We start from the raw sequence: 21,047 nt of genomic DNA, 5'->3' as shown, positions 1-21,047 counted from the left end.
CTCTTCATTTTTCTCTTTCTCTTAATCTCTCACATTAATATAGATATTAGTTTTTTTTAATCTATTTGCGATTTGGAAAATCTTGCAGGTCTATTGCCTGTACTGCCACCTCCACCCCACCCAAAAAAAAACCCGATCAATCAAATGATGAAAACCCGAAGGAGTTCACCAAAAAGAAAGAAAAAAAAAAGCCCGAAGGCCATAATAGAGTACAAGAAGAGAGTTAAAGAAAAAAAGAAAAATGAAATGTTATCTGACAGAAAGCAAGGAGAAAAAGAAGAAAGACCTAAATAATCTCTTCTCTACCCAAGGGTGAGAGAGTCAAGAGGGTTTTCATTTTGATAAAAGAGAGTGTTTTAGTTAGAGCATGCACATCCCGTTTTCACACCGATGAGGAACACGTGGCTAATAAAATATCGGAAGGTCCAAATCAAACCAACTCAAAATATAATTTCTCTCTCTTTACCAAACTCAAACCCAAACCCTACAGCAGCCTCCCTGCCAAACCCACCACATCTCTACCTCAAATCCATCTGAGTGAGCAATGGACCCGGCCCACCCGAAAAACCGACCGAACTGAGAGGTTATGGACGGGTCTGAGGATATTCGAGTCGGATTTCGGGTCTTATTTTCGGGTTAGGGTCGATATCGGGTCGGGCTAAGGGTCATATAAAAACAGTAGTCTGAACCCCATTTTTTCTTTGGAAAAAAGCCCTACTCTCTGTTTCTCTCCGCCTCCCTCAAGCCTCAGCTACCTCCCTCAGCTCTCCGTCTCTGTGTAAGTCGAATATATTGGTTTGTATACAAACTGTAAATAGAGCTGAAATTCTTTGTGGGTTTTTGATTTGATTATCAGAATCAGTCCAGTTAGATTTATCATCTCTGTGTGTTTGCTCTTTGATTGGTTTCTGAGAAAACTGTGGGTATTGCTACATTCGGGTTTTCATATTTTTCTCACGTTTGGGGTGTTGCTAGTGGTGTTATTTTTCGTGGGTTGAACTCAAAATTTAAACTTTTTTGGTTCGTTCCCCACATTTTCTCGGCAACCAAACGTAGGATTGGTGGATATTCACTCCTAGTTTCTTGTTAATTTAGTTGGGTTTTTAATACTTTCAGATTTTGGGCTTCTTTTCTATGTGAATATCCTGTTTGGGTTTGATTTTCTTGCGCTTTGTGATGTGGGTTTGGCTTGAATCGTTTTTTTAAGGACCCATTTCGATTTTTTTTTTTTCAGGTTTTTAACTAAAGAGCTGCGCTCCTCTGCCTCTCTCACTGAGTTCTCTCTACGTGTGTAACAGTGTAAGTCATCCACTCATCCTTCTCTTTGTTGGGTTTTTTTTTTTTTTTTTTCTTCTTCTTAATTTCCTTGTCTTAGTCTCTGATTTTGGGAGTTCTTACATCTTTTAGGAACAACCCTTTTCATATTGATGAAAAAGAACTACTTTGGATCTGATGGGTTGGTGGGGTTTTGTGTTTTCTGTGATGTTATGTTGTTTTATTGTGTTATTTTTCTTAGCATTGTCTCATTTTCGGTGCATATATGTTTATAATCAATGGGGGGTTTTTGTATGTTGTCGACAATATGAGAATGTGGAAAAGAATGGTTGTAATTAGAGTGAGCCAACATTTGGTGCAAGGTTTCTACTTTCAAGGCATGCAAGGCTTATTACCCATTAGTATGAAATTGACTAAAAGAAAAAGCAAAAAAAGTAGAATTTTCCATTGGGTTAGTGGAGCCTTAAGGCTTTACCCATCTTGGAATGCACAGGAATCTGCTTTCAATACACTGGTTGGACCCAAGGAAAGTATTTGGTACGTTTTTATGGACAGTGGGGCTGAGATGTATATACTATATATTGATCTAGTTGTTATTTGAAATCTAAAGTTGAAGAAAATGAATAAGTTTTTGAATGAAAGCAACCTCTTTCCCCGGGTGACCAACTCATTTCTCCAAGTCAAATTGACTTTGGTTTATGCTTTATTTAACTACTCAATCTTAGTGATTAGATCTCCTGAGTAGGAAATTGGATCGAAAGAAACTCATGTTAGAATAATGAGTAAAATGATCAAATTCACTATTTCTTAACAGTTTTTAAGCTTTTAGTATAAATGATAATTTATCATGATATAAAAAAAATGGTCTTAAACTATTAATTCCACGTTTAAACTATTAATTTCACGTTTCCTAACAGGTTAGGCTAGTAATTTATTAACTGAAAACTATGAATAATGTTTCAAACTGATATGATAATGATTAACTGCACTATTTGTTAATAGTTTAATTTTTTTGATATAAATGGTAATATATCATGATATCAAAACAAGTGATCTTAACTCATAAATAATTAAATCCACGGTTTCTTGACATGTTAAGCTAGCAATTTATTAGCTAAAACTATGAATAATGTTTGAAACTAATATGTACATCTATAGTATTAAAAAGAAAAGTACCTGGAGCTATATAGCCGTAAGATCCTGCAATTGCAGACATGCACTCTGATGTTCCTGTATCTTGTAAGAACTTGGCAAGTCCAAAATCTGCTACATGAGCCTTGAAATCAAAGTTAAGTAAAATGTTATTGGAGTCACTTCCAATCTACATCTTAGTGCTTTATATCAAATAGAATGCTTGATGTATGTATATAAAATTCTGATTTTTGTTTTTGAACTCGCTATCTTTGTGGAGGCTACCAAACTTTGCTTTGAGGATTAAGATTTTCTGTTCAGTGTCATTACTCTTATTCACACTTTAATTCTTTCAATGATTTCTATTAACTTATAAGATGGTATACAAAAGACCATTTCATGAATTCCCATACACGTTCTTCTATCTTCCAGTTAAAAAGTTAGCATTCAGTCAAGACCTTCAAGTTTATGCCTGTATAACCTGTGGGGACTGCTTCCTAGTTTTTGGTGTCAGCCATGGTTTTGTTAAAGGGAGATTGGTTTGTGATAATTTGTTGTAAGCATGACTTGATTCAAAAAATTAGATAGACTAAGAAGGTGAAAACTGGAAACTTGGTTTGTAGCTTTTAAAGTTGATATGAATAGAGCTTATGATTGACTTAGCTAGGACTTCATTTTGGCTGTGCTGGAAAAATTGAATTGTAGTTGTCATGAAATCAACTTGATTTAGCAGTGCATCTGTACATTTTCTTATCAGATTCCATTGAGTGGTTCACTGGTTAAAATTCTTTTCCCTCAATGTGGCTTAAGGTAAGGGGTCCGCTTTCACCTTTATCCTTTGTCTCTGGCCTTATTGGAGTGACAATTTCGAGGTATTATTAAAGGAGTATGGATTGCAAGAAATCTGGACCCAATTTCTCATCTCATGTTTGCAGATGATTGCATTGTTTTTGTGAGGCACTAATGATATGCAAGATAATGTTTTGAAAAGTTAGTGGTATTGTGATCTTTTTGGAAAGATTGTAATTTTGACAAATCTGAGGTGTTTTTCAGTCCTAACACTCCTGAGCAGGGTATAAACCCTGTGTTAGCTCTTTTTAAGGTGAAAAAAGTTGATGGGTAAGTATTTGGGTCTAACTTAGATATGGGTCAGAAAAAGACATCATTTCCTGAGGTTTTGTTTTTTTTTTCCTTTACTTAATATAGACTTGGTATTGATCATACATTAGATCTGAACCTATAATGTTTGATATGGCACTATTCTATAAATTCTTATTATTGTTGATTGATTACTTTAGTTAAGTGGCTTTATCTCTAGGATAAGGAGCTTATTCAGGTTGTGGTCGCTGCTGTCGGTTATATTGAGGTGATAGTGGACTACGTAGCATGTATACATGAAATTGTTTATCTTCATTTTGAATTTTCTTTAATATAGCTTGTTCTTCAATTTCAGATATGAATTGCTAAATGAAAGAACAATTGAGTAAATGTTTCCCTCTTTTGATTTTGCTTTTGTTTGTTGGGTGAAAGTAAGTGAGTTTCTTTGGAAGGTAGGTCTTCTAGTTTGGCAATTAGAGTTGCATTTGTGTGTATCCATCAGTTCTTCAGTATATTATGCTATTTTTGCAATCTCTTGTCCACATTTCTCCAATCTGGTTAGGGGCCTAATTGATTTGTGGAACTAACATTTAATATTCTCTGCAAAAGCAGAATTGGACTGTTACTTATCCATTGTGATTGAGCTGCGTTTTATTGTTTATTGGTAGAATGCTTGTGATTATAAAGTGAAAATTTAAGAAAATTTAATAGTACAATAAAGGACGGCAATGAAAGAGATTTCTTGATTGAATTTTGATCCTTTCAACTTTATACATCCTGGAAAAGATAAAAGCTGAGAGGCTGAGAATTTAAGTATATGGGAAATTGGAGTATAAAGTTTGTGGGGATGTACATTGTGAATAAATTTGTATTGGGAAAAGTGCTTATGAAATTTAAACAAGAATAACAGTCCATTCTAGGACAGGAGACAGATACATGTTTTCTGGATGCATTTTTATACTTTGTACTATCGAGAAACCTGAAAAGATTAAAGATTGAAGAATACTGAAGCTTTTGGGGGTGGACTATGAATCTACCACTAACCTTTTGATTTTGTGGGGATGACTTTGTTCCTGTGTCTTGCTTTAGCTTTTACGCTTAGAGTATCTTATAGTTTGGCATAGATTAACAATTATGTCTTTCTTATCATAATTCACACACACAGATTTTCAACTCACTATAGCTATGCTGGTTAAGCACTTATAACCCCACTCTTTTTTATGGGGGCTAAGAACCAAGAACAAAAAGACTTGCAACAAACTAAATCTGGTTAACCACTTAACCCTGCTTGGTGCTAATAAAATAGTAATTCTGGAATCATATGATGACAGTTCTGCTGTGAAGTCTCAAATGTTGACAAATGGTGTCCAATGAGATGGCTCAAGCTCAGTAAACAGAAAATGAAAGATTGATTTTTTCCCATTTTTGGTAGAATGGAGTAGTTGAAATTAAGAAAAAAAAAGTGTTCAGATTATTATATTCTATCTGGGTTCATACTTTTAATCTTCCCAGCATGGGAAGCAAATATGAAAAAAGAAGAAGTTTTACATGGGTGATTAGATAAATCTTGTCCTAATTTATAATTTATTACTAGAAATAATTCAATATAAGAACACAAACCTCTCCCAAATAGTAATTTTTTTTTTTTAATAGTACTAACAATGATTAGGAATAAAACATACCATGATAACTTCTAGAAATAGAAGCTATTGTAGTTTGCTTAATTGGGGTAGGTTGCAAACTTACATTTTTTGAAGAAAATTCTGTTTTACAGTAGCAGGTCATTTATGTATGAATTGAATCCTTAAAAAGTGGACTTGCTTTTTATTTTAAATTAATGGGCACATTGACTGAAACCACATTTGTTTGACTGACTGGATGAATCATTTGATATGTGAAATATAAAATATCCAATGAATTAATGAGATTACTCCAAAAAAAATCTAATAGTATTTGTCAGCAACTAATTAGTATTAAAACCTAGTGATATAGGTTTCATCAAATAGCAATTATCAGTACGATATCACTGCAATATTAATGATGCCATTCCTTAGCCCTTATTAGCCAGTAGCCTCCTAGTACTAAAATATAATCCATATTCCCACTCCAGGTTTACTTCGACCAAACCAATTAAATCTCAACCTGGTCAAGCTTGTGTTTAATTAAATAAAATGAAAAATTGAAGAATCAATTGCCTTGTTCTACACTGCTACTCTGGTAAGACCATTCACTATCACACTCACATTGTGTAGGTCCCACATACAGTACATATGATATATGTGAACCTTTTCTCTTTAAGAAAATAAAAGTTGGGGGTGGGGGGGTGAGCATCGTGGAGAACCTTTAAAGTTTAAATTCTTGTTATAATAATTGTCTCTCTAACAAGTTTTCAACAACAGGATATCAAGATTAGACCAAAACACTAAGTCCACCAAACCATCAAACTCAGGAGATGACAGTGTAGCTCTTAGTTGTTTATGTTGGATCACTTTTTTGTTTTACATTTTTATATAGTTTTTTTTTTTGCCTCTTCCCTCTCTATCTCTCTCATCTATATGTGAAATGAGCAACATGCAATTGGTGTTCAAACTTCAAAGTCTCAACTCTCAAGTCTCAAGGATAAGTTCAATTCAATATATTTTGAGGCATAAAACAGTAGCTTTAAGTGGGATTTTTTTAATTATAAATTTAGATGTCAATTAAATATACGTTTGGACAAGTATGCTAGCCCAATAAAAATATATTAATTAATTATTTAATGCTATTATTATTATTATTATTGTTTTATAATTTTGGTTTGTGGATGCTTATAGAATCGAAGAACAAGGACCAATGAACTGTGGTGATCAATCAGCTTGTTGTTGATTTGGAAAAGGACCTTCCATAGAAGCAAAGGTAAGTACACGAACACTTCTTTTATTCTCTATGACTTGACTTGCAATTTTGTGTTAAAATTGCAAAAGTAGGGCATATCTAAATGTTATATGAATTATATAAAAAGTTTTATTTCAATATATATGATAATTTGATCATTTGATTGTTGCATTTCTCATTAATAATAATTTTAAAATTTTTAAAAATGTGTACTTCACATCAATCAGGCGTGCGCTTGCACTTTGCGCTTAAGTGTGCCCCTCGCTTTTACCAACACTTCTCTGTTTTTATGGCGTTGCTTTTGTCTCTTTTGGTTTATTTCTCAAGTAAGGTTTCAAAATTTTGTACTAATAGTTTTGGCCACAAATAGTTTTGTTCTAATTCTTGCAATTGGTACCTCTTCACTTACTTTGCTTTTATTTCTTATATAATTTACTACGAATTTTATCCTGATGTTATTGTCACTCTTTTTCATGGTGTTGTTGGGTGTTTTTCATATGATGGATTGATGTTATTTTGTTGTAATATTTTGGTATGAACCTAGCGTTAGGGTTTCAAATTTTATTCTAAATGAATAATCTCGGCATCAAGTACTAATTAGCAACGGTGTGTTCAGTGGTTACTGTCATTAGCTTATCACCCTCAATCTCATGGCCAAACTGAGGTGGTGAATAGGAGTTTGGAGCAGTATTTGAGAGCCTTTGTAGGTAACAGACCTCACACTTGGGCTGCTTGGTTGTATTTGGCTGAGTTTTGGTTCAATTCCTATTACCATTCCTCCACTTAGATGACTCCATTTGAGGCTTTCTTTGGTATTTCCCTTCCTAAGGTCCTAGACTATGTCCCTGGTACTACTCAGGTGGCTGCAGACAGAACTATTCTTCTCACTCTCCTCAAACGAAACTTGATTGCAGCTCAAGCTAGAATGAAAGCTCAAGCTAGCCAGCACAGGTCTGATAAGACTTTTCAAGTTGGTAATTGGGTCTATCTTAGACTCCATCCTTACAGACAACTGTCCCTAAGCATCAAGGGGCTTTAACAAGCTATCTCCTAGATATTTTGGGCCCTTCCAAATTCTGCAGAAACTTGGTTAGGTAGCCTATAAGTTGGCTTTACCTCTTGGTTGTTTGATTCACCCAATCTTTCATGTCTCTTGATTGAAAGCTAAGTTGGTTACCCACATTAGTCCTATCCCCACTCTTCCACCAGTGGATTCAGAAGGCTTCCTCAATCCTGAACCAATTGCTATTCTGCAGCAACTGTCCAAACACCTTAGAACTAGAACTATCACTAAGGTGTTGGTTCAATGGCAAGCCAGTCACAGGAGAATGCCACTTGGGAATCCCTTTACAAACTTCAACTTTAGTTTCCCCACCTTGTGAGCGAGGTTCTTTAGAGGGAGAGGGGGTGTTCTATGATTGTAGTGTGATAGTGTAACTTGTGGACAAGGTTTTTAAAGGGGAATGATAGAGTTTGGCTATTGTGTTGTTATCAGTTAAAGTACTGAGTTGGAAGTTAGAATTTGGCCGCTGCATTGATGGGTGGATTAGTTAGTTACTTGAGGCAGTTGTATTGTTGATTGGTTAGTTAATTAGTTAGAAAGGACTGAAATTGTTTGTATAACAGAATGTTACCAATTGTACTCCTATAAGTAAGGGATCGGGATTGTAATTGAGATATAGATGAATTAACACGATACTTTTACTCTCTTTCTCTAATTCTCTTCTTGCTCTATCTCTAATCTTCTCTAGGAGGCCTAGTTCCCTCGAAGAGCTACTACAGCTAATCTTGTGTCTTGATAGAACTATTGGGTTCCTATCATGGCAATTGTTGATGATGTTGAAATGCACATGTATCAAGTACTGTGTAATAAATATGAATTTGTGTGATGCAACCTTCTCCAAAGTGTGTCAATTAGTGTGCGAGAGAGAGAGTTTGTACCGGGAAGTTGGAATGAAGATCAATATACGTCTCCATTGAAAATCTTCAAAAAAAGAAAAAAAAAATATATAGAACAAATTTAAAAAGAAAGAAATTTCTATCAGTCCTTAAAGTAGTCTTAAAGTAACTAACCTGTCCCCTCAAGGGCCTCAACTGCTTAAACTTTTCCTTGTACAGATCAAGGTTTTGAAACACCCCTGAATTTTCAGGACTGAAAAATAAGAGAGAAGATTCAAACCATCTTAAAAAAGAATTCACCATAACAATTGTTTTTTAAATTTAACACATACCTACTATTCAACTTTTTCCCTGGCATCGCATACTTTATCAAAATTGCAATTAAAAAAAAATAGATGTGTGATGTAGACGGCAAGGAGCCAATATTATTCAAGTGTCATGCATAATTGCTCTAATAAAAGAGTGGTTAGCAATAGCACCCAAGTGAAAATTGTGAAATTAATCGGTCTAAAAAGTTGGAAGGTCACATGGATTAAAGCCAAAAATTAATGTCAGTCTAATAAGAGGGGTTGGCAATAGCACCTAAGTTTTACCTTAGGTAAAATAACTATATTTAGAATTTGGCGCCTTGTTTCACTTGGGCTAGCGCCTTTTTGGGGCCTCATCGCCTTGGGCGATACAAGGCCTTAAGGCACCTTTGACTACACTGACCTAGAATGTTATCTTTTTCTTTATTTTATTGTTCATGGGTTACTGTTCACAGCTTAGGAATATCTATCGAAATCTTGACTTCCACCTCTGTTTTGATCCTAAAACCCTACTAATCCTAGTCTCGGAAACCCTATAATTCCTATTATTTTCTAGCCCTTTCCCCACCAAAACCTAACCCTAAACCCTCAAAACCTAAAAGCTTTAAACCAGATTTTACTATTCCCCAGGAATTAAAATTTTTTTTTTTGATAAATAAACAAAATACGTTGATTGAAACAAGAATTTCAATTTTTTTTTTTAAGGAAAAGGACACATATTGCTAACTTTTTGGATGATGACATTGTCTTGTTGTATCAAGAAGGTGAATTTCACTGCAGCTCCCTTAGACATAGCATGGTAGGCACCTAAGAAAGAAACAACACTTAATATGATGATCATATTCAATTGGAGGCAATGAGGGAAAATCTAAGAAAGAAAACTACCTGATACTAAATTAAGAATGACCAATGCATTAGTGTCAATTGCCTTGAGCCTGTTGTAGGTTACATGTTCTTCTTTAGGCTCATCTCCTTTAGAAACCTTCTCCTTTAAAACCCTCTCTGCAGTATTGGGTAGTAGTTCTGACTCTAAGCAATGCTTTAACCCCCTGAGAAGTAATTCTGTCAAGAGTTTCGCTTTCGTATTCTGCAAGCGATGTCCAAGGCATGCCATACGGTCACCACATCGATTCAGTTCTCTTTAACGGTGTATAGCATCAAATTTGAGTCCACTCTTTTGTACTATAGACTCAATATTGTTGAAATAAAGACGTTGTATTGGAGGGACCTTGCGCTTGCCCATAAAAAAATCCATGGAATCTCTACAATCTCCAACAATTACCAAACTTTGATATTTGTATTTTTCTTTCAGTTGGTTTGCGAAGTCAACTGCATTGAAAATTGCGAGAGCCTCAGCCTTTTTTGCCTTTGTAGCTGAAACTACTTGGTAGCCACAGAACAAGAACTTATGTCCTTGTGTGGCAATGAATCCAATCCCAGCAGATCTACTATTTTAATTGAAACCTTTCCAAGCAAGTTGCCCAGCATGCCTAGAAACTCCAGCATAAGCAACTAACCCATCCACATTTAAAATAACTGGGTCATCTCCATAGTCAAAGGGTAAATGACTGGCCTGCTTGTCAACTCTGCGACCAAAGGAATGAGAAGAAGTTGATGTCCCCTCAAAACAACCTGGATGAAACAGCTCTGCATGGTAAAAATACCTAGACACAAGGTTTAATAGGATGGGATATGACTCCTTAATAGGATGGGATATGACCTGAGATTAAGGAGCATATTCCATCCTATTAAGCCTTGTGTCTAGGTATTTTTACCATGCGGAGTTGTTTCATCCAGGTTGTTTTAAGGGGACATTGACTTCTTCTCATTCCTTTGGTCGTAGAGTTGACTAGCAGACCAGTCGTTTACCCTTTGACTATGGAGATGACCTAGTTATTTTAAATGTGGATGGGTTAATTGCTTATGCTGGAGTTTCTGGGCATGCTGGGCAACTTGCCGGGAAAGGTTTCGATAAAAATAGTAGATCTGTTGGGATTGGATTCATTGCCACACAAGGACATAAGTTCTTGTTCTGTGGCTGCCAAGCAGTTACAGCTATTGAGGCAAAAAAGGCTGAGGCTCTCGCAATCCTCAATGCAGTTGACTTCTCAAACCAACTGAAAGAAAAATACAAATATCAGAGTTTGGTAATTGTTGGGGATTGTAGAGATTCCATTGATTTTTTTATGGGCAAGAGCAAGGTCCCTCCAATACTACGTCTTTATTTAAGCAATATTGAGTCTATAGTATAGAAGAGTGGACTCAAATTTGATACTGTACATCGTTATAGAGATCTAAATCGGTGTGGTGACTGTATGGCATGCCTTGGATGTTGCTTGCAGAATATGAAAGTGAAACTATGGATAGAATCACTTCCAAGGGGGTTAAAGCGTTGCTTAGAGGTGGAGCTACTACCCAATACTGCAGAGAGGGTTTTAAAGGAGAAGGTTTCTAAGGGAGATGTTCTTAAAGAAAGAACATGTAACCTACAACAGGCTCGAGGTAGTTGACACCAATGCATTGCTTATTCTTAATTTAGTAGCAGGTAGTTTTCTTTCTTAGATTTTCCCCTTTGCCTCCAATTGAATATGATCATCATATTAAGTGTTGTTTCTTTCTTAGGTGCCTGCCATGCTATGTCTAAGGGAGCTGCAGTGAAGTTCACCTTCTTAATACGGCAAGACAATGTCATCATCCAAAAAGTTAGCAGTATGTGTCCTTTTCCTTAAAAAAAAAAAATGAAATTCTTGTTTTAATCAACGTATTTTGTTTATTTATCAATTTTTTTTTTTTTTTTAAATTCCTAGGGAATAGTAAAAAGCTTTTGAGTTTTGAGGGTTTAGGGTTAGGTTTTGGTGGGGAAAAGGCTGGAAAATAATAGGGAGATAGAGAAACAGAGTAGAAGTATCGTGTTATTTCATCTATATCTCAATTACAATCCTGATCCCTTATTTATAGGAGTACAATTGGTAACATTTTGTTATACAAACAGTTTCAGTCCTTTCTAACTAACTAACTAACCAATCAACAATACAATTGCCTCAAGTAACTAACTAATCCACCCATCAATGCAGCGGCCAAATTCTAACTTCCAACTCAATACTTTAATGGATAACAACACAATAGCCAAACTCTATCATTCAATTCCCTTTAACACCACACTATGAATCAGTGGTTGTTAATGAGGATGAAGAGGAGGAAGCGATGGCAATCTATACAGTGTTGACACTTGGCACTATAAAATGTAATGACTATTCAATGCAGCTGATGGTAAGTTAAATCCTTTAACTTAAAGGTTTATAGCATATTTTTAGGTTTATAGCATATTTTTAATATTGAGACTATAATCATGTTTTTTTTTTCCTCTTTTTTGGCGCAAGTTACTACATATGACGGGGTGTTAGGCACATCTTATCCCAAGGTTGACACACCCAAGAATGTGGAGTATGCAGTACAACCCCAAAGGAAAATCAAATTAAAGCTTTTTTTTTTTTTTTTAAATTCTAATTTTGTTTGTTTAATCTTGTAAATAACCTGTTTTATTTTTATTTTAATATTTGCAGGGTAAGAATGTTCTAATCTTCAACCGACCTTTTTGAGTATATAGATGGACTGATGTAGATAGGATTTAGCATGAGTTTATGGATGGATTGATGGAGTTTTTGAGTTTAAATGTGTTGATTTTACACTTTTTCTATAGATAGACTTTTTCTATATATGGATTGGTGTAGACAGTTTTTGAATTTAAATTGTATCTCTCAATGCTAAAAAGGAAATGGTTGTGTTAATGATGAAATTTAGGAATAATTTTTGTGAGATGGCAGAGATCATACACATATTTTCTATTTTAAATTCAGTTAAAATCAACATGGTATTGCAATTAGCTTAATTTGTGATTTCAGCCCCGAAGTCATCTTATCATCTTATTAGGGTAGAATGTAGATAATTGTATCTAAAATGCTGCTTATGGGAACAATTAGAAACGTATGAGATTCAATTTTCCAACCTTTTTCCCCCTGCTTGTGGGTTTTCAAAGTGGATTTAGTACATTAGGAGTTAAAAGGGAAAAAAAAGAAAAAAAAGAAAAAAGCTTTTGATTTAATTTTTTCCCCCATAATGCAGTTGGCTTCAATTCTATATGAAAGCCTTGAAGCTATATTTGCTCATGAAACCTTGTGGACTTGTTATACACCTTAAATTGCTGTTAAATCCTAATTTCCTGACTAGAAAGCCTTTCTTTACCAAGTGAGTGCAAAAGAATACTTGACCCCAATTGATGTCACAAAATTGCAGACTGCAAAATTTAACAGAGCGTGCTCCATATTGGTACATCAATAGCATCCTGCAATTACCACAATTGATGTGTGCCACCTGGTTTGCTGTCACAATACATTTAATGTTTGCTCCCATTTAGTGATTAGTCAATCGTAAGGTTTCCAATCATAAAATAGTACCGAAGATATTTCAAAATTTTAAGAGATTATATGGTGAAGAGGGAAAAAAAGTAATCTTGTAAATTGTTTATTTTGTTAGTAGTTATACACCTTCCAAGGCTAGATTCAGCGTGACAACAAGAATATTGTACACTTGTTGCTCCACTAATGTACATGAGCAAGGTGTGGCAACCTCCACAAACCAACTTGGCCATTTTAGTGCCTGTCAAAGAATTATACAAGCAGAGAAATCGAGTGTTCATTTGTCATGTCTACTTGCTCGGTCCAAATATAGATTGAACACTCGAAATTGAACTGAACTTGCTATATGACACTGCTGTGACTGCATTGCAGACAGCACAGCATACAGAAGTTGCTCCAACGAGATACAGTAAAAGGTTTTGACATTCAGAACACACTATCTGGCTCTGCGCACTTGATCACCAATATGGACATAAACTATTTCATCAGTCATAACTAAGAGAAACATAACAACTTTGCACTAGTTCAAAATTACAAAGTTCCAGCATTAACACTCTACTGAAATGCCTTAAAGAGTCTTCAGAAAGTTAGGTGATATTATATTTGACCGTTTTCAGCGTACACTACTTATAAGTATCCCAATCCTTAACTTTTTGGTTCATATTCCACTTGATACTTAGAACAATAAAGCCTATTGGCTATTCCAGCACTTGCCCAAATTTTTTTTTTTTTAATGATATTAACATAGATCTTATCACATAACTGGTTAAACTAGTCCTTTTTTAAAAGCTTTTTTATGTCACAGGTTGTTGTACTGGCTGTGCTGCCTGTACGTTTAAAATCTGGACAAATTAGACAGCCTGAAGCGCTAGGAATATCGGCAGAATTGAAATCAAAGTTATTGTATTATTGTCATTATTATTATTTTTTTTTTGAGAATTTGGACAATGCTTATATTAAGGTAGATTGCTAAAATCAGCCTGTAAATATGAGTAATGTCTGGAGGTACATTTTCCATCTAGACTGGGGGGGATTGCTCTTCTTGCCAGAGAATCAACCACCTTGTTACAATGCCTATGAACATGAATAATTTGAAAAAAGAGAAATGTGAGGCAAGGTAGTGAATATTCGCTACAATGTGACCAAACTAAGCTAGTGACCTGTGATCATCCTTAAGGGAATTTATCAAAACAGCCAAGTCGCCTTCCAGCTCGACGATGCTAAAGCCCAGCTCCACACCCCGTCAGGCTGCCAAAGCTTCAACCTTGATGACAGTAAGGGGCAACAGTATCAACTGGGAAAGTGAGGCCATAACTTGTCCATCTCCATTCCTGATTATAACCCCCAAACTAGCACTGCCATCAGCAGCAAATGTAGCTGCATCAAAGTTTACTTCGTAGCATGGAGTTGCTGGTGGTGTCCAAGAAGATGGTGAGTGTTGGGGACGATTTGTTGGTGAGCTCATGGAGAGAGTAGCACGTTCTAGCTGTCTATCTCAGGCTAACTGCAGTAGTTGACTTAGAGGTACCATGAGCTTGCCCAATCTGAGATTGTTACTACGATTCCAAACGGTCCATATCACCGAGATGAATAATTCAGGGTTTCGATTCCTAGCAAAAACAAAACCAAGCATCTCGATGAAGCTCATGCTTTGTTTAAGGGTGCTGTGGTTCCACTGTGGTATTGAGGTCCAGAGACTGTCCAGGTTTGAGCAATGGTACAGAGCATGGGCAGTATCCTCTTGTTGTTGCTTACAGTTATCGCATACACTTTCTGCAATCACCTTCCTCTTCACCCGGTTGGTCTTTGTGGGTAATGAGTTTTGGCAAGCATGCCAAGCCAAATTCTTTACCTTAGCTGGAACATTCAATACCCAAATTTTATCCCACAAAGGGTTTAAGTTTTCCACCATAGAGTGACTGGGTTGTTGGGCTTGAGAAGCACGTTGTAAGAGTTGATACTCAGATTTTATTGAATATACACCATTCGGATTCCATGGCCAAATAAGGATATCATCTTGGATTGATTGGCAGAGAGGGATTCGTTTGATCACCACTGCCTCAAACTCAAATAAATATCTAACAAGAACTTGCTCTTTCCAAACTCGTTGCACAGGATCAATAAGGTTGCTAACCTTTTTGGATGGCAGCCCGGCATGCATGGAGAAATAATCCTAGGATTATTTTTTGTTGGAAGCCAGTTGTCTTCCCAAATGTCAATCGAGGTACCTGTGCCAATTCTCCATGAAGCTCCATGCTTGATGACCTCCCTGCCTTTGAGGATGCTTTTCCAAGCATAAGAAGCATTGCTAGGATTAGTAGCATCCATCACCGAACAATTTGGGAAGAAATTAGCTTTGAAAACCTGGTAGAATAAGGATTGTGTATCATGAAGGAAGCGTCATGTTTGCTTTGCCAAGAAAGCATCATTGTACATAGACATATCTTTAAACCCCATTCCACCCTGCAACTTAGGCTTGCAAATAGTCTCCCATTTCAGCCAATGAATTTTTCGGTTATCCCTCCCCTTGTTAACTCATTGGTTATGATTTGGGGGTAGTAGTGAAAGATTGGTCAATTTGATAGAACAAGTTTATCCTAAAGGTTCAGTTTGGCAGCTGAGATGTTTAGGAAACTAAAAGAAATGAAAATTTTGTTTCATAAAAATTTAATATGGAGAACTGGGTCAACTGGAAAATTCTGCTAACCATTTAGTTTGGATTATTTAAGTTTTTGCTTTGCACCACAAACCCCCCACCCCCACCCCCTCAAAAAAAAAGAAAAGAGAAAATTAAAGAATAGATTTTCCCTTCTATCCTAATCATTCTTTCAGTGATAATAAGGAGGTCGAAGGTCTGTCTTTTTATCTCTCGCTCTAGGTGCTAAGTTATATTTTACTCAATGTTACATATGTACTTGGCATATTAAGGTTTTGGCTTCTTTCACCCTTCTAGATATTTTCCATCATTTTTTGTTTTTGATTTTTAACACTTGAGAAGTAAGATCGAATATAAAATAATATTTTTTAGATTTAGAGTGACTATCAATCACAAAATGAATCCACATAAGTTAACCTAACAAGTGGAAATTTTGGCAAAGGATGCATGTAATTGCTTTTAATGATTTTTATATACTGGCTTAATATATTGGAAAACCCATGTTTAATGGGATCAATACGACCAAGGTCATAACTCTTTTGATACTATTATAGTCCTATAGTATGGTAACTTTCTTTTACTCTTTTGGAAAACCTTCTTCTCTGGCCAAATAATAACTATGGAAACACTTGTGCAGCTTACTTTCTACGTATGATGTTACCAATGTCAGTTTTATGTCCATATATCTTTAACTTTTCCTCTCTCTCTCTCTCTCTCTCTCTCTCTAAAATGTATTAAATTTCTCTGAAATGCAGGGGTATGCACTACTTTGTGTGGGTTTTGTAAGTTTGAATTTTATCAACCATCTTGTTGGCTTTATTCTGTGCCAAATTTCTTTGTATTTTAGCTATTAGTAACTCTGTATTTAGGTGAGAATCATGTAAGGGTAGTGTGTGAGAGAGTGAAGAAATGTTCAAGATTGTGCAAAGAAGCAGGGACTTGCGACTGGATCTCGCGGGTGGCTCGCGGCTTGCAAGCCGCTAGAAGTTGCACACGTGCCAAGCATGCCAGAAGCTGAAGAGTTATGTCAGCTATTGCACTACAGGACAAAAGTCCCAAGTTGGCCAGGTCGTTAGCTCGCGGTTTGAACTCGCGACTCAACCCAGTCGTGAGGCCAAGTCGCCAGAACATCCTGTTTGGGAAAAATTGACTTTTTACATTCCTTCTCACCTTACTATATATATACCTTTATACCCACAATATTTAGAGAGCTACTAGAGAGAATTTTGAGAGAAAAACCCTAGAGAAAAACAAGATTGATTCATCTATAATCTTCATATAGAAACTCTTCAAATTTCTCTACTCTCTTCCTCTCCATTGTCAAATCCTTGAGAGGTACATTACCAAAACCTTTTCTCATCATACCCATATCTGTGAGAAGATCATTTGGTGTTTGGGAAGCAGTTAAGAAAGGACCAATTTCATATTGGTTGATGCTATGGTTAAGTAGCGGAATCCGGCAAGCTAAAGAAGAAATATGTTCGGCATAACCTTGTTGAAGTAGGAGCTTGGAGGGCTTAGGTATATTGGGTAGATTAGGCTTGGAGGGTCTTCTGCTGTTCATGTATCTCAACTACATTCTCTAGTGGATTGTTTATCGCTTGAAGGGCGGCGGAGAGGTTTTATGCCGAAGGTTTCGGTTTCCTCTTCGATAATGCATTGAGCGTTGTTCTTGTGTTTGCATCTCTCTTCCCTTAATATTTTCCATTTAATTTCTGTTGTGGATGTGATTTTATTTGGTTTAGATTGTTTATCAATTCTGTATTAAGCTTATGTTCATATTCCGCACATTAATTGTTTGATATTAAGTTTGAATTGGTAATTTGTAAATTGGGGGTCCTTGTGTTTGCATCTCTCTTCCCTTAATATTTTTCATTTAATTTCTGTTGTGGATGTGATTTTATTTGGTTTAGATTGTTTATCAATTCTGTATTAAGCTTATGTTCATATTCCGCACATTAATTGTTTGATATTAAGTTTGAATTGGTAATTTGTAAATTGGGGGTCTAAACGTTCAAGGTGTTTATACACTTTTTGAACTTTCAGGTTTCTCGTTATCTGACCTTGAAGTAGAAACACAGGACGAGGATGAGGTAGCATACATATATGTGAAATTCAATTAGATAGAATGCTAACAGCATGTTTGGAGTGACATTGATTTCGTTCTCTGGCTCTATATTATTAAATTATTTTGTTTTGGGGATAGTCTTGTGTACTGTCCTTTTTATGCAGGGAATTCTTAGTCTTTGTTATAGGAGATTGTGGGATTAAGATTTTCTTGAAACCTTTCCTACCTGGTATTAAGATTATGTCCTCTTGGCAGCATTTTTGTGTCTGAAGCTCTAGGCTTTTTCCCTTTAGATGGAATATGGTCCCATTCTTGGACAGGAGGCATGTGAGGGAAAAAGAGGGGAGGGAACATACCATTTCATCATGGCAACTTAAATGTGTCATTTGGTTTTTTATCTCAACAAATCTTCCCTATCTTTTCCCCCTTAAGCAAAAGGAATGACATAAAAGTGTTTAGTATTTGGAAGTTTTCTCCTTATTTATCGCTTGATTTAATATGGTCATGGAATTTTAAATACTTGATATTTACAGGTGTATATAGACATGGCAATACGAGTCAGAATTTTCTAATCCAATCCAAACCCGATTTTTTTTTTACCTGAAGCAAAAATAGGTTGACCCATGACCCAACCCGACCCGGATAACTCATGACCCGAATCGTTAAAAAAATTCGCTAAAAAAATATTTTAATTACGTTCTAATACTAGATGCATAAAGCACAAAGTACCAAAATTAATAATTAATATATTAGAGAAAATGACTATTTAATTCATCAAAAGTACCACCAAGCAAGCAAAAAAAAAAAAAAAAAAAATCATCATCAAAATTTCCAATAAGAGCTAGGTAGCCTAGCTTCTGTGCTTGCCAATTGCCTACAACACATTAGTGACGTTACACAAAACAAAGGCCAAGGTTGTCAAATTACCTTGAGTCTTGAGTCCTCTGACTTAGAGATTTTTGGTTTAAACATCTTTCCCTTCCTTTTAGTGATGCTAGGTTCCGTTTCTTTTTTTTTTTTTTTTTAAATAATGCTAATATTTTGTCAAATTACCTTGAGTCTTGAGTCCTCTGACTTATAGGTTCCGTTACTTTTTTTTTTTTTCTTTTTCTTTTTTAAATTAATGCTAATATTTTTTTTTTAAAAATATTATAAATTTTATAATATTTAAAGTAGTCATTAGATGTTCTAAATTCAATTAGACAAAGAAAATATTAAATTAATGAATTATATATATGAGGAAAAATTAAATACTAAAAGAAAAAAAAGACATTAATACTTGAATGGGTGTTTATTTTATTTTTCTTTCTAATATGAAGAGGGGCGATTCTATAAAATTAATAGAAATAGACGATGGACTATGGATGGTTCTATAAAATTACTTGTTTTGTTTGTTTTAAGATTTATCTCTTTTTGAAGATATAAATTTGTAATTATATGCATTCTGACAATGAATTATTAACATTGAAGACTTTTTCTATCTTGAATTTACGACTATAAATAATTTTTGTCATACTCAAAACTATTAGAATTGGAAGGATATTAACAAGTGGTATTAAGTGCAATTCATTTGCTTAATTGATTTTATTCATTCTCTCTAAACAGGTTGTCAGTGATTTGTTTTTGTAATTAATTAAAAAAAAAAAACTTGTTTAAAAAACACGGGTAAACTCAACCTGACCCGAAATTCGATTGACTCGTTTAAAAATGACCCGTGACCCGTTTGACCCACAAACCCAATTGACCCGACCCGAACCTGACCTGACCTGCCCGTTTTAACACGTCTAGGTGTATTGGCTTCAATTTGGAAGATTTTTTGCTTGAGGACCAATTGTAAGTTCCTAATCCTCTAAAACTCAGGAAAAGTACAACAATTGAATGAGCAAAAGTGGAGAGGGAAGTTTGTTGTTAAAGAGAGGGGAAAAAAAGAGTCAAAAGAAGGATTGGACAAACTTCTACCAATATATTTTTTTCAGGGTAATGTTGTTTCTTTGTTGTGTTCAATGTTGCAGGAGAGGGATGACTATGCACTGGATCCGTTGACTTTGACTTTTGCGTTGACCTTTGACCAAAAGTCAAAATTTTCCGAACGGGCCTATCTTGCTCAGTTTTTCGTGTAGATTCTAATTTCGGACTTTGTTTCTTCATTTGAAGCTTCGAAATTGGTCAATTGGCACATTCTTCACGCCATCTCCAAGGAATCTTCTCATGCTTATCCAACCTCAAACCTTCATCGAGTTTCCGCTTTGAGTTTGAGGGAGGGTGTTAGAGATATATTAGACATATTAGCCCAATGCAATAGGCCAAAGCTCAGTCCTGCTTGTACTAGTAGTCTAGGGTTTAGTCGTTTATATATACACATGTTAGGGTTTATTGTAACACAGGTTATTGTACTACATTTTTACATAATAAAGATGTAGCCCTTAAGAGATTCTTCCGTGGATGTAGCCCGACAAGGTTGAACCACGTAATCCTCATGTTCTCGGTGTTCTTGTTCTATACTTCTCCTTCTGCATCTACTCTAGTATATACAACATGGTATAACACATCGCATTACTAATAATATATTTAACACTGGCCATGTGCGATGAATAAGCAAATGTACAATATCAATATAGGAATGAGGATCCATGGAGAGAGACATGTAGATTGTACTTTGTTCCCCTCCCTTTTTCATATTCCTTCTCAATTTTTGCCCTTTAATGTATGAATATTACTGATTAAATATTCCACGTTATTTACATTCGGCTAGTAAATTCCATATTGTTGTTTTGAAGGTTTAAATTATGGGTTTTATTAATGTATGCGCCTAGGGCATACAATAGTAAACCACTTTAAGAAATTTTTTATGAGAAATTAAAAAAGTTGTAAAAAAAAGTTGTTAACTTTTTCAATTTCCCATTATCTGGACCCTTAAATTTAAATTAAAAAGGTTTGGAGATGTACATACACGCATGCACCTCTTCCAAGAGACATGATTGATATATATTTGAAAATAGAGAGTTGATGCCTTCCTCTTTTCAAATCAATCGTGAATCGTTCACTTGCTTTGGTGAGGGAGTTGTGACGTTAAGATCTTGATTGTTGATTTGATGATTGCAATGTAGAAATATATGACTTGAATTAAGGAGTTTGGCTCTTTGTTGGGTTTGGATAAGAAAAGAATTTTATTCCTTTTGGGTTACAGTTGTATGAAGTTATCAAACTCTATTATAAGTTGTTTCCTAAATTTTGAGTTCTATTTGGAATAGGAGTGATTCTCCTTTATGTGTGGAATGTGTGGGAAAGAAGTCTAACTTTTTTTGGTTTTGGATATGTTAGCC

The 21,047-nt window shown here is 35.3% G+C and overlaps 1 long non-coding RNA gene across 10 annotated transcripts; it reads left to right on the top strand.

Moving 5' to 3' along the window:
• The first annotated feature begins 259 nt into the window (after positions 1–259).
• LOC115979988 lies at positions 260–20,036 on the top strand. Of its 10 annotated transcripts, none has more exons than XR_004089262.1 (5): positions 260–778; positions 1,235–1,299; positions 6,318–6,399; positions 11,660–11,855; positions 11,966–12,060. It is a non-coding gene; the product is annotated as an uncharacterized LOC115979988 (long non-coding RNA). The 10 variants fall into 10 exon arrangements; XR_004089264.1 differs by lacking the exons at positions 11,660–11,855; positions 11,966–12,060 and adding exons at positions 17,703–17,749; positions 19,737–20,036 and having other exon boundaries at positions 265–778; XR_004089260.1 differs by lacking the exons at positions 11,660–11,855; positions 11,966–12,060 and adding an exon at positions 17,703–18,746 and having other exon boundaries at positions 270–778.
• Positions 20,037–21,047: the final 1,011 nt, after the last annotated feature.

Source organism: Quercus lobata, chromosome 3, assembly GCF_001633185.2.
Source record: "Quercus lobata isolate SW786 chromosome 3, ValleyOak3.0 Primary Assembly, whole genome shotgun sequence".
Lineage (NCBI taxonomy): Eukaryota > Viridiplantae > Streptophyta > Magnoliopsida > Fagales > Fagaceae > Quercus > Quercus lobata.
This window is presented reverse-complemented; position numbering and strand designations above follow the sequence as displayed.